The 13,997-nt window shown below is 30.7% G+C and overlaps 1 pseudogene across 1 annotated transcript in view; it reads right to left on the reverse strand.

Annotated features, from left to right (window-relative positions):
• The window catches only part of LOC146999547 (uncharacterized), a 30,034-nt pseudogene extending 16,444 nt beyond the window's left edge, over positions 1-13,590 (reverse strand). Inside the window, exons 1-3 of the transcript XR_015038240.1 lie at positions 13,495-13,590; positions 8,977-9,529; positions 3,783-3,914 (exon numbers count right to left, since the gene is read on the reverse strand). The product of XR_015038240.1 is annotated as an uncharacterized LOC146999547 (transcript). The remainder of the gene's footprint in view (positions 1-3,782; positions 3,915-8,976; positions 9,530-13,494) is intronic.
• Between the last annotated feature and the right edge of the window lie 407 nt (positions 13,591-13,997).

The following is a 13,997-nucleotide window of genomic DNA, read 5'->3' on the forward strand; positions in this document are numbered from 1 at the left end:
TGAGAACATATTGTGCTCACTGTTTCAAAAGAATAAAGTTAACAATGCTGACTTTGTAAATGAAGTTTATAACATCTACAAGGATAATGTTACTAAAAGATGGAGAGAGAACTATTGGTCCTGAAGATTTGGAGAAGGAGACCTGATCTTAAAAAACCAAGCAAGGTCTGAATGGCATTCCACAGCAGATGATGACCAAATAAGAGCTCCTGATGCACTGTTTGAGAGGTTCCAGAGACCCTTAGCCTTCTCAAATCAATAATGCACTAGCAAGTGGAGCAAATGAGCAAGAAAAGAAGGTATACAATTTTGGAAACCCACGAGCTATCTAGGTACAACAAGCTCAACACCATCTCTGCGTGTGATCAGTTGCTGCATAGACTGGAAAGTGAGCCATTTCTGAGAAGATAGTTACAGGTGATGAATCCTGAATTCTATATAAACCCATAGCACAAAAATAGAATGGGAGAATAGAAAGTAGATCACAGGATGCAGCAAAGCCATGGTTCCATCCACAAAAGCTTTCGCTGTCAACCTGAATGGATTAAAAACAACAAAGTTATCTTTTTCCAGCGACCTTCCATATGATCAAACAGCAAACTCTGCTATTATACCTTTATCAGGTAGAAGAACTGAAGACAATAGTCAGTTCAAAAATGTCCCAAACTTACCAGTTGTGAGGTCACCGTGTTTCACCTCAACAATGCCAGACCTGATATTTCATTGTAGGCTTAAAGAAAGTTTCTGTATTCAGTGAGATGTTCTTTGGCACCCACTGTTTTCTTTGGACTTTATCATCTGACTATTTCTTGTTCCAGTGCTTAGAAAAATCTTTGCACCAGAAAAAAACTCAAGTCTTTTAAAGAGGAAAAAGTCTTATCTGACAAATGTATTTCACAGCAAACCACCATCCTATACTCTCAAAACATCATAAAGCTCTCAGAACATTGGAGAAGAGTAGTACCGAATGAAAACAATATAGCAGAATAAATTAACAAGGTTTTAAAAAATCTGGAGAAATTTTTTTTATTGTGATCTTAAATGGCATTTTGCTGACAACCCAATATATTCAAGTATATAAATTTGCACTTTATAGTCTAAAATCATTTTGAAGTGACCATAATTTTGTGACATTTGGGACACTTCAAAATCTATTTACACATTACTAATAAACAACACATGCCAGACATGATTGTTGTCAAAGAATTAAGCAGCCAAAAAAAAAAAAAAAAAAAAGAATCTTTCTTTTATTTTTTAAAATAAAATAATTAATAATGACCAGACCGATAGTGAGTGTACAGTGTCTTTACAGATGCTTCTTTATCTAATTTTCTCATCAATCCCACCTTTTAGAATACAAGTAATAATTTACGTTTGTATGCATACCAAAATCGGCACTGTCTGCTGCGCCTTGTGGTCTCTTATGGGGTGTGCATGCAAGGGTAAATCAAGACACAAATGGCATAGGCCAAACTTTAGACAACTTAGGCCAACACAGATGGCAATCAGACCTTGCTGCATCACAGGCACTTGTATAAGAATTTTGTCTAAATGTTCTAACTGTTAACTTTATGCCAACTTGACTTAAGAACTAATCAGTCATAGTGAAGCAAACCTAAAGTGACATTTCGTCAATGATTTTGCTGAATTAGATGGGCTGAACTATTTATTGTATATTATTAACAATTCTCATGCTCTAACAAGCTCTGTTAACAATATAACCACATATTGTTAACAGAGCTAATGACTTTAGAGTTTTATGACTATAACAATAATAAAGGTCAGATCATTGTGTGTACACGTTTTTAGTTGATATCCTAGGGAGCATATAACACAGCTTATATATATGGCACAGCTTAAATATAACACATAACGTACAGGCAGAATGTACACAGATTTTGAATCACCAATTACACAAAGATTATGATACAATATTCCAGATGTGAATCAAGAGAGCTGCTAAACCATTATACTACATTAAAGAGCTGCAATCTATATTTCTGTTTTTAATGAGCTCATTCAAAGAAGGTATTACACTGTTTGCAAGCATGTGTGCCTGTATGATTAGGATGATGCAGATTATGCAGATTTAGCACACACTCACTTCAATACATGTCCCAGAAAATATTCCACTTTACTAATAGTCAGCATGGTCTGTACTAGTACAGATCCAAATAAAAATGGAAGTGCTACTGATAGACCAGATTTTTAAAATTAGATTAACCATATATTACTGAAATGCATTTTACAGAACTCCAGCAGTTCACAAGAAGAATGATTTGGGAAATCATTTTGGAGCTTCCATATATACATTATGCACAACACAATTTAATACATTATGGAATTCTTAATGACTCACAGTACAAAATATTGTAGAATTAAGGACATAAAAACAGTTTATTCTTTAAACACAATACTTTGGAAGAGAAGTTTTCAATAAAACCTAGAAATGTCTAAAAGATTTGTAACAGGCTAAAAAATAAATTCAACAGTGGGCAGGAAATAAAGCAAGAATCCCCTCTCCCATTTTATGAATAATCATATTTCTTTCCAAATGTACAGTTAATAATGATTTATGGCTGCACATATTAGAAACAAATGCATATTTCAAAGTACATAATGCACAGTAAATAATTATTCAAACTAATTAAGAAAATAATATATGATTAACAGAAAAAAATAAGTACATAAACCACTATAATTCTGATTTTCAGCCTGAAAGCTATGAAAATCCCAAAAAGCAATATTGAAGAATCTACAGAAATTTTCAACATCAAACAAACTGTGAAAGACAAGTAAAGTAAAATCTTTTAGAATATAATTATTTTTAAGCAGCAAGCTGTTTTATTATTCTGTGTTATGAAATGCTGACAAAATATGAATACCCAGTTGTCTGAAGCAAAATGCATTACATAATTAGTTTTGCAATTAAATTTTCAAAGTTGTTCAACAGAAGTCAATATTAACAATATTGCCTTATAAATATTTTATAAAACATATGCTAATTTAAATGACAAAAGTATAATTATAACAGCTGAAAAAGGCAATCGGTTTTCATTTGGTTAAACAAATCACATATAATTATCATTTTATGGATGTCTCATATTATTTCACAATATTAAAGTATTTGTTAAACTGAAAAGCCAACTAAGATAATTGAAAATTTAAATGAATGGAAAAGCACAAAAAAAATTAAAAACCTTCAAAAACATTCCTTTAATTAAAACTTACAGATTTCAGGAAGTATAAACTTTCTGGATAAGAAAACTTTTACAGCAATTTTCTGCAAGTTGGTTTTATATAATCAATGAAAACAACTGAAAATAATATGAATCAGCCTGAAATAATTCTAAAATGATGAATAATGACCTGATAATGAAGCCAAATCTCTGCCCACAAAATTTTAGAATAGCCCACACACAAACATTTTACTGAAATATTAAAATTAATAAGCTAAAAAATAAATAACAGAATAGTCTGGCCAGATGAACTGATGTATATTCTGACAACTGAATTAACTCTTTTTAATTCTATTTGTGTTGCCCCACATTTAGTTTTACAGTACAGCTTGCTTTATGTAATACACATTACTTAAAAGCTGTATTTTTATTGCACTAATTTATGTACTTTATTCATTTGCAAAGCTTTACTTCTGCAGAAGAACAAAACACATAAATTTGTAATTGTTACCACAAACACCACTTGTAAGAATGACTAACATCTAATAAGAATATATTTATTTAATAAACATTTGTGATTATTTTTATATGAAACATATTTACCTTATTCCATAGTCACTAATTCTCCAACATCCAGATAAATTTAAATTTTCTAAGCATTTAGATTTCTGAGCAAATACTATAAGCGATTTATCTGTTATACCATAAATGCGAGAAACAGATAAATATTGTAACCTAAAAGAAAAAATACAGTTTTTTACATAAGGAAGATAAAAATACATATATCTGAAAAAAATTAAACAAAATTTAAAGGGAAAAAATATGTAACACTATAAATCTCTCCTATATGTAAATGGTATAGGAACTTCTTCATTCAAGTAGCCACAACATTGGCTTCTGGCAACATTTAAAACTTGTACATTACATATTTGGTAATTAAGTTTACTAATTTTGGTAGCCAGCTGCTGTGGTTGCTTCAATAAGAACATACCATGGTTAAGATACAATAACACGCTGAACAACAGGACTAGTTTCGATGGTTTTGTGCTTTTGCAGCTGAGGATGATGGTTCAGTAAAACCACCGAAACTAGTCCTGTGAAAATTTGAAAATACAACACTGATTTTTGTTGTTTGACTTCTAAATTAACATACCATGGTATCAAATGTGCTTCTGTTACTCCTAAATAAATACAGATTGGTTAAAATCCATAATCGGGGTGAGCGCCAAGCTTGGCGAGAGTTTTTTATTTCGAGCGATTTTAATTTGGTTGTGGTTTCCGGCTGTACGTTTTCTTGTGGCAAATCTAGAGCTTTATTTCGGTAACTGTAAGAGCGCGAATTTAGTGTAGCCAGATTTTTTTTTAATTTAATTTTGCAATACTGTGTTTGTTTTTAAAAGTTTTACTGCTTAATATTATTGTTATATATATGTTTAATATTATATTTATATAAATATTTGCAGAAGGTTAAGCTGTTGTTAGTGGGATAATGCTGGATTTTATATGACATGAAGTTTATAATTTATGAATGTTTTCATTTAATTTTATTTAGTTAATTTTTTTTTTAGTTTTGTTTCTTGCATGTGGCAATCGAAAAATGTGGAATATTTAAAGCTTTGAACGAAAGTTGTTTAGTGTGTTGAATTCCACGACGATTTTAGTAACTTGAATATTTTAGTTAGTTTATGACGCTGAATACGCATAATTTGCTATTCTGTTTACGTTTAAAACTGATTTCGCAGTGCTTTGATCTGATAAGTGTATACATTTATTTACTCAATAATTATTTACAAGAATTGTTCATTCTACTATTTTATGATGAATTACATATATATAGGACTATGCATTTATTTGCAAAGCTGTTGGACTTTGTTTTACTCATCTAGTATTTTATCATCTCATTTTACTATTCTGTTTACATAAAATAACGGCGTTTCACTACTGCAAAACTTAAAAGTTACTATTCTGTTTACGTTTAAAAATCACGGTTGATCTTTACAATATGGTAACTGGTAGTTTGGCGACATTTTGGAGGCGATAAAGGTTACTACCTGGGACTTTAATAATAATGTGAGCAGTACTCAGTTCCGATTAGGCATTATTTTGTGTGGGGGAAATGAGAGATCATGGGATATGTCATGTGATATTAATGGACGAATTACGGTTCTTTAATCGGAAAAGGGGGGAATTTGGACAAGTATCTGTGGATGTATATTATTTTGTATTAAGCTTCATTGTGTGTTGTGTGAAGTAGGGTTGAATAATTTTGGGATTGTATGGCGCTGTCTAAAGTGAATTGTAGATGTGATAAAGAGAATTTTTTTTTATCAAATTCTATCAAATTTGGAAAAAAAATCGTTCAGTAATTTTATTGAATCCATAATAAAAGTGTATCCACCATGTAAGGAAGATTCGGAAGAAGATTAGGTTAGTTAGACTTTGTTAAGAATGTGAGTAGTATTCAGTTCTGATTACGCATTATTTTGTGTGAGGGAAATGAGACATCATGGGATATGTCATGTGATATTAATGGACGAATTACTGTTCTTTAATCGGGAAAAATCTGGGAATTTTGTATTTGGCTTTATTCTGTGTTGTGTGAAATAGTGTTTGTGAATTTTTGGATCCCATGGCCGTAAGTAAAGTGAATTCGAAATGGGTATTTAGTGGTATTGAAAAGGATAGTAAGAAATGTTTTTTAAGGTTGTGCGAGAGAGAAATAAAGGTGTTTTATTATGTTATTTATTTTACCTGGTATCTTGCTTTGAAAGATATGTATGATTTTAAAGATTCTGATACAGAAGGAAGAAAAGTGTATCCGCCACGTAATCAAGATTCTGAAGAAGATTAGGTAAGTTAGTATTTTTAATTATTTGAGGATATTATTTTTATGCATTGTTGTAAATGTAAGGTGGAAAGGAATTTGGTATTATTGGGAAAATTGTTATTAGCAGTGATTTAGTTTAAAGTAATTAGGATTGTAAGGTAATTTTTATTAATTTAATGTATGTGCTCATTTATATTTTAACTAGTGTTTTTGAATTTAATTATATTTTAATGAAATGATAGTTATTTTGTGAATTTTATGCTTGTAGGAATTTGGTATACATTTAAGTTGAAATAAACGTGCATGGAAATAATTTAAATATTTGATACTAAATATTTGTAATGCTTCATGTATGAATTCGTTGGTGACGTGTATAATGTAATAGATGATTTAGAGGTAAAAGTTTTTGGATATTTTATTTATTTTATATGTGGAAATGTTCATATTTGTAAAGGGTAAATACTTTTTCGCGATCATGTAATTTCATATATGTTCTTTTTACCGGGTTTAAAGATTGAGAAAATTGTCATGTATTTTTGTGAAATTTTTCTGATTTATGAGAAAAAAGCAGTGTACATGGATATAGTGAAGAGTGTGCGCAATGCCGTTTTTGTGCAATTCTGGGATATTTTTTTTAAGTAAAAATAAGTCGGCGTGTACATGGTTTATGTGTATGTGTTATTTTAAAAATGCGTAAGGAGGATGGTATTGTGCAGTTTTTCCTAATTTTGCAGTGAATATTTGTCATGATTAAGCAGTTTTGTTTCATAAAATTTCTAGCATAAGTGTAATTCGGCTAGTAGATTGTTGGAAGAAGTGTTCAGGAGATAAAAAGAAAAGAAACATGTCTTTACTTCGTGAAGACAAAATGGCGGCGGGGGAAAAAAAATAGAGGGTTGCTGTAGGAGAGTTGGTCGCCAAATTTTCGCCAAAAAACCGCCAAGTTACCATAATGTAAAGATCAACCAAAATCACATTTTAGTGCTTTCATTTAGTGCGCCTAAAAAATTCTCTAAATTTTGAAGGCCAAAATACTTTGGCGCCAACTTACCCCGCTTATGGAATTTTAGCCTACAGATTTATAAATATTAACATTAAAACATTGAAACCTAACAATTATAAGACATCAAAATAAATCAAAGATTTAAAAATATATAAATAAATAAATAAACTGCAATACCATTATAAAATTCTCAGTTATTACATATTTTCCTTTATTATAATACAGTAGTTTATTTAATGACCCCACAAACGATTACTACATTCAAAAGAAAAAGTATTACATTTAAAAAGAGCATGACAAAAGAAATTCAGTGGTGCATTTTTTGAGAAATTTATAGTCCATTATCTCTTAAATTAGATCTTTTAAATTGCCCACAAATTTGCAACTAATATTTGAATATTCTCAACTGCCAAAATCACAAATATTAATTTTCTTCTCTTAGTAGTTTCTTTCAGTTGCATACATTTTCTAATATTCCCCAATGCTTTACACGACAGTAAGAGCAAGGTGCGTATTCTACAAAATGATTACACAGAGGATGTTTATATATTTTAGAATAATTTTGGACAATTTAATCAATGTTTAAAACGTAAAAAAAAACTTTTTTAAATGTATTTTTTTTTAATTCCAAAACATTTCTTCCCCCCCCCCAATACTTCATCTAAATTATTCTGAAAAGGTTAAAATCTGCAAAAAGATCATCCAAAGATGTCAATTTTACTTAAAAATCTTTTTTTTTTAATAATAATTCAGCAACTTTGTGATTTTTCTGAAACCTTGTTGGAGATGTTTTGATGACTTATTATTTTATTAGAATCAACTTTTAGTGAATGAATCTAATTCTATGGGAAACTATTTCAAAAATTTAGTTATAAAGGTTTGCAACTTGACATCCTTTAGAGATTTCATTGCACCTTTTATGATGATTCTGCTGTGTTATTTCTTTCAACTTACACACTTTACAGTACTTGACCATAAGCTGTTCTGCTGCCATAACAGAATTATGGTTCCAGACTTGGTAAATGAAAAATCTCTGTAATAGCTAATAGTATGCTAGTATGTTTCAATCACACCAATTAATGCCATATTGGTGTGAATATACAAATAATACATATTTGTGTGAAGAAATAATAAATCTTTCACTGTTATACACAGCGAAAGATTTATTATTATAGAAGTATTTAATTAATGTTTAATGTTGACTTCTGTAGGACAACTTTGAAAATTTTATTGCAAAACTAATGTGTATTTTTAAGCAGCAAGCTGTTTTATTATTCTGTGTTGTGAAATGCTAATAGAATATAAATACCCAGTTGTCTGAAGCAAAATGCATTACTCATTAGTTTTGCAATAAAATTTTCAAAGTTGTCCTACAGAAGTCAACATTAAACATTAATTAAATACTTCTATAATAATAAATCTTTCGCTGTGTATAACAGTGAAATATTTATTATTTCTTCACACAAATATGTATTATTTGTATATTCACACCAATATGCATTAATTGGTGTGATTGAAACATACTAGCATACTATTAGCTATTACAGAGATTTTTCATTTACCAAGTCTGGAACCTAATTCTGTTATGGCAGCAGAACAGCTTATGGTCAAGTACTGTAAAGTGTGTAAGTTGAAAGAAATAACACAGCAGAATCATCATAAAAGTGCAATGAAATCTCTAAAGGATGTCAAGTTGCAAACCTTTATAACTAAATTTTTGAAATAGTTTCCCATAGAATTAAATTAATTCACTAAAAGTTGATTCTGCAATCACTTATTTTCAGGCAATTAACTAGGCTAGTAAATAATATAAAAATTCTAACAATTTAAGTAGATCTATTACTTAACAAAATTTTGCTACTAAATAAAAATGACAAGATTTTAATTCTGGTATAAAACAGTACTGATTAATACTATGTATTATTACATAATGCTTTTTACTGTATATAAGAAAAAAAGTAACTCACTTCGGACAGTTAATGGCCAGTTCACATACAGCTTCATCCGTGACTTCCCAGCAACTTGTTAAATCAACATATTCAAGCTTTGGACAGTTCAAGGCAATTGAAATGACAGCAGCTGAACTAGTCCAATGGCAGTTACTTAAATTTAATGATCTTAAACCTGATGCATTTATTGCTAAAACTTGCAAGCTATTATTTGAAACTGAAGAACAATTGCTGATGTTAAGATGGTATATATTTTTATTTGACTCCAATACTGGATCAAGAGCAGCACCGTTTAGCCACTTGCAACTACTAAGATCAAGGAACCTTAAATTTTTGGCACCATCAGTGAAAATAAGAAAGGTTTGAAGTGATACAGTTCGACTCACAGATGAAAAATCCAAAGTTTTGTTTAGTTTTAAGTATTCTGTTACCAACAACTTCAGTTCTTTACTTACAGCTCGTAACCGGAACAGATCTTTGACACTTAGCCGAGGAAAAACGTAGCAAAACAGAACATCAGCCCATGGAATGTTTAGAAGAGAAGGCACTGATTCGTCATACATATCCATCCCTATGAATAGATAAAAGATATATTATTTGAAAAAACAAAGCATTAAAATACTATTTTTTAACATAAATTATTCTTATGAATAAATAACTGACCTTTGCAAGTAAACTAATTTTTTTTTAATGTGAATGAAATAGTATGATGCTGATTTTTAATATTTCAATGCACAGATCTTTAAGAATATCATTTAATCCTGGCAATAAAAAGCATATAATCTGTTTAAAAAATATGATTTACTTCAAAATTATTTATTTTATGAATGTTATCTATTGAATTTTTGGTTAATCTTTGGATTATGGTAACTTGGCAATTTTTGGGCAAAAATGTGGCAACCAACCCTGCTACAGCAACCTGCTAGTTTTTGTCTGGACGACATTTTGTTTTCACAAAGTAAAGGCTTTTTTTTTTTTTTTTTTTTTTTTTTTACTCAACATTTTTTTCTAACAATCTGCTAGCCAAATTACGCTTATGCTAGAACTTTTATGGAAAAAAAATTAAATTAATCATGACAAAGATTAGGTGCGAAATTGGGAGAAAGTGCAGAATCGCAAACTGCTTGCCACGTTTTCAAGAATTCCACATACATGGTATCCATGTACACGTCAACCTATTTTCACTTAAAAAAACATTCCAGAATTGCACAAAAATGGCATTGTGCACACTCTTGACTTTATCCATGTACACTGCTAAAGTCCTAGCTAGTAACCTTTATCACCTTACCAAAATGTCGCCAAACTACCAGTTACCATATTCCAAAGATTAGCCGAATTTTCTAAAGCTAACTGTAAACGATGAACTATGAAATGCCAATGATTTTTACAATGGTTTTTAGAATGCTCATATGAATTTAAAGCATTAACTATACAGGCAAAAATAATCTCAGAAATAATACTTTCTATCTCCAAACAAAAAGATCAGAGTTCACAATTTAGAACAGGGTTTCTTAAACTGTGGGGACCTGCAGCAGAGGGATGACCAAAAATTTTAGCAGTTTTGATATTTCTTTAACTTATTATACAGTACAAAGTCCGAAATCTGGACGTCCATTATCCGGAATGATCTATAATCCAGACCTCAAAGCCACAGACTTTTTTTTTTACATGCTTTATGCATGCACATTTGATTTTTCATTCCATAATAAAACATGCGGAGATTTTCACATAAAATTTTCAATTCTTAATTTCACTTACGCAGTAAATAAAATACCTCGTTATGGAAAAACAATCACGTAAGCATAAATTTGTGGGATTAATAACTTGACTCCGCAGCTGAGTATCTGCTTGGCATACATCTCAAACCGAAACATTCATCTATTTTATACCCCTGATGCCGACTTGGCGAGTCATTATTTATTATATTTTGCTTTCATCACCGCATGTTTATCAATACATGACAGCTTCAGTAATAACTCATGCAGGAATGTCTCAACTTTTTTTTTTTTTATATTGGGAATAGAATAACAAGAGTATGGCAACCTTTTATGCGAACATTATGCTTGGCGATGATTATAGATTTTTAAATTCTCTAGAAATGTTGATGAGGAAAAATTCAACAAACATTTCTTTTCTTATGCTAAAAATAGATTTTGTCACTGAAACTCATAGGCCAAAAGATTTAGTGCTATTTTAATTAAGAATAACTGATATGTTATTAACCATAAACCCAAAAGCGGCGGCAGAATATGTCGGCACCGGACGGCAAAATTTCGGGAAGACAAAATTTTTGTAATTTGGGGAAGAACGAAGCGGCAAAATTAAGGTATGAGAAGTTTTTTATGATTTAGGGAAGGCACTGGGATCCAAAGTTTAGGCACAGTGCAAATTTAAAACTTAGAAAAGCTCTTTGTAGCAGAATTTAGAACCTGTAGAGACTGCACCAGGTGGTATCTAGCGTCGTCCTTAAATAAAGCCTTTAGTATATGTGGGGGTTTATTTATTCAGGACTCATATTAGTTTTAAGCATGTGCAAGAAATAAATGTAGGTATGGTAAATAACTAATACAGTTTAGGCTTAATTCAGTTCGCAATAGGAGCAAGACAAAATTTAGCAAAATAACTTGGCTTTCGTTGCCAATCTTGTGATACACAGCCAGTAATGTACAAAGGACGCTATTAAGCTAGGCTAAAATTATCTTGACTGATTCTAAGGCATTTCAGTTAATTTAGCAGACTGTGCTGCTTTCTAATCTTCTAATTCGATCCATCTTGTTATTTTTTGCAGAATGTTATTATTACGGCAATTTTATAAAAACTAAGCTTGAACTTTTGATTATGTCGAAAAGTTTCCAATTCTGGAGCTGCCAAAGGATCTACAAAGCGAAACCATGTTTTGATGTCTATTAAACAAAATGTGGAATTGCTGCAAAAAATGGATAAAGGCAAATCCGTCTCAAAATTATGGAGGAGTATGGCATTGGAAAGTCAACTCTATATGACATAAGAAAAACTAAAAAAGGAATTTTTTGTGGAAGCAACTTAAACTACTTACATTGAAAGAAATGTTTAATAAAGTAAACAAATAAATATTAAACTTTTTTGTGTAAATTTTGATATCCTTTGTATTTTGTAAATTTTGATTATAAGTGTTCTTTATTTCATAAATTACGATTTCATATTTTTAATTGTATAATTTCTGCATGCTATCTTACCAGATTTAAATTGATGACCTAATATCCGGAAAAATCCCAAATACGGAAATGTAATCGCCGAAGTCTGTACAAGTCCGGACTTTGTACTGTAATAATTTTATAATTACCAAATATTTTTATGCAAATCTGAAAATAGATAAAGATAGGACAATACAGACAAAGAAAAAAACGAAAATATTTTGTCACCTTTTTTTTATAAGCACTAATTTCCCTTGCTTTGCACGTGACGTTGTCATTTTGTCCGTTACTTATTTAAAATTTTCACATTGTTCTATGTATTACAATTAGAAATCAAAGTTAATGGGTAAAGTGCAGGATTGCCCAATTATTTGTTTGACGCCTTTTACAAGAGTAAGAAGAATTGGATTTTTGTCAATTTTATTTGACTTTTTAAGTGAAAATAGGTCAATGTGTGCATGGATAAAGTCAAAGGAGTGCGCAATGCTATTTTTGTGCAATTCTTAGATTCTTTTTTTAAGTGAAAATAGGGGAAAAGTGTAGAATCGACCACTGCTTGGCCCGTTTTTAAGAATTGCACATACTCGGTATTCATGTACACGTCGACCTATTTTCACTTAAAAAAGCATCCCAGAATTGCACAAAAATGGCACTGCACACTCCCTTGACTTTATACATGTACATATCGACCTATTTTCACTTTAAAAGTCAAAGAAAATTGACAAAAATCCAATTCTTCTTACTCGCGCCAAACAAACAAGTGAACAAGTTAAAACGCGCCAAACAAACAAGTGAGCGATTCTGCACTTTAGCCGAAAATAGGTCGATGTGTACATGGATACCGAGTATGTGCAATTCTTAAAAACGCGCCAATTCGATTCAAAATTTTCTACTAATTTCTTCTCGAATTATTTATACATTTATTTTTGGTCTAGTCAGTTTGTAGCATAAATAGCTTATTAAAAAGCATAAAACTCGCAAAAAAACTTTTAATTTTTGACAATGCACATGACAAATAATAAATAATTTTGTTATTCAAAAGCAAAGTGCTTTAAGCAGTACTGAGTAATATTATTCTTTGTACTCGCTTTGATTAAATGTGTTTTCAAAATTAAATGAGAAGTATATCTGTTCGCTGATACACTTATTCTTGACACACTCTTCTATTCCCTTCCTTTCTATAAGAAAAACAGTAATACATACCTTAATGACACAAACAAGAGACAATTTTTAAAAATTTCTTAAAACATATTTACACAATCTGGGAGAAGAACGTATTTTCAACAAATTTCGTTCTCGTAGTAACATTTAACAGAACTTTTCACAAAATGGAACAATTTCAAGTAACAACACATTTATTTACCAATTCCCATTAGAAAGAGCCAGATTCAAGAAACTAAAAGATGAGGAGAAAAACACAGCGACGTAACGCAAGGTCAACTAGATATCTACAGGCCTGCTCCAATCTGATGATCACATGATCTGACGTCATAATCTTAGTCCTTCAATTTTGTAAGTTGACATTGCTTCGCCGTAGGACTAGTGCTAGTGGGATAATTGTTTACATGTGTTTTTTCTTCTGAAAAATTTTGTATTTTACCGGAAAGTAAAATATTATATTGTGAATTTGAATTTATAAGAAAAAGTGTGTTTTAGAATGCCAAGAAAGTGTAGTGTACCTAAATGCCGATCAAATTACGATAGCAGTAATGAACATGTGTCGAACATGTTCAACGACTTTCAAATTTCCTTCGTATCCTGTACTGTCTCAGAAATGGATAAAAAATATTAATCGCAAAGATTTTGTAGCGGGCAAACACAGTAGTGTATGCATTAAGCATTTTGAAGAAAAAATGTGTCTTTCGA

This window comes from Stegodyphus dumicola, chromosome 1 (genome assembly GCF_044657685.1).
Source record: "Stegodyphus dumicola isolate Sdum_Otavi_A_Nest chromosome 1, ASM4465768v1".
Classification (NCBI taxonomy): Eukaryota; Metazoa; Arthropoda; class Arachnida; order Araneae; family Eresidae; genus Stegodyphus; species Stegodyphus dumicola.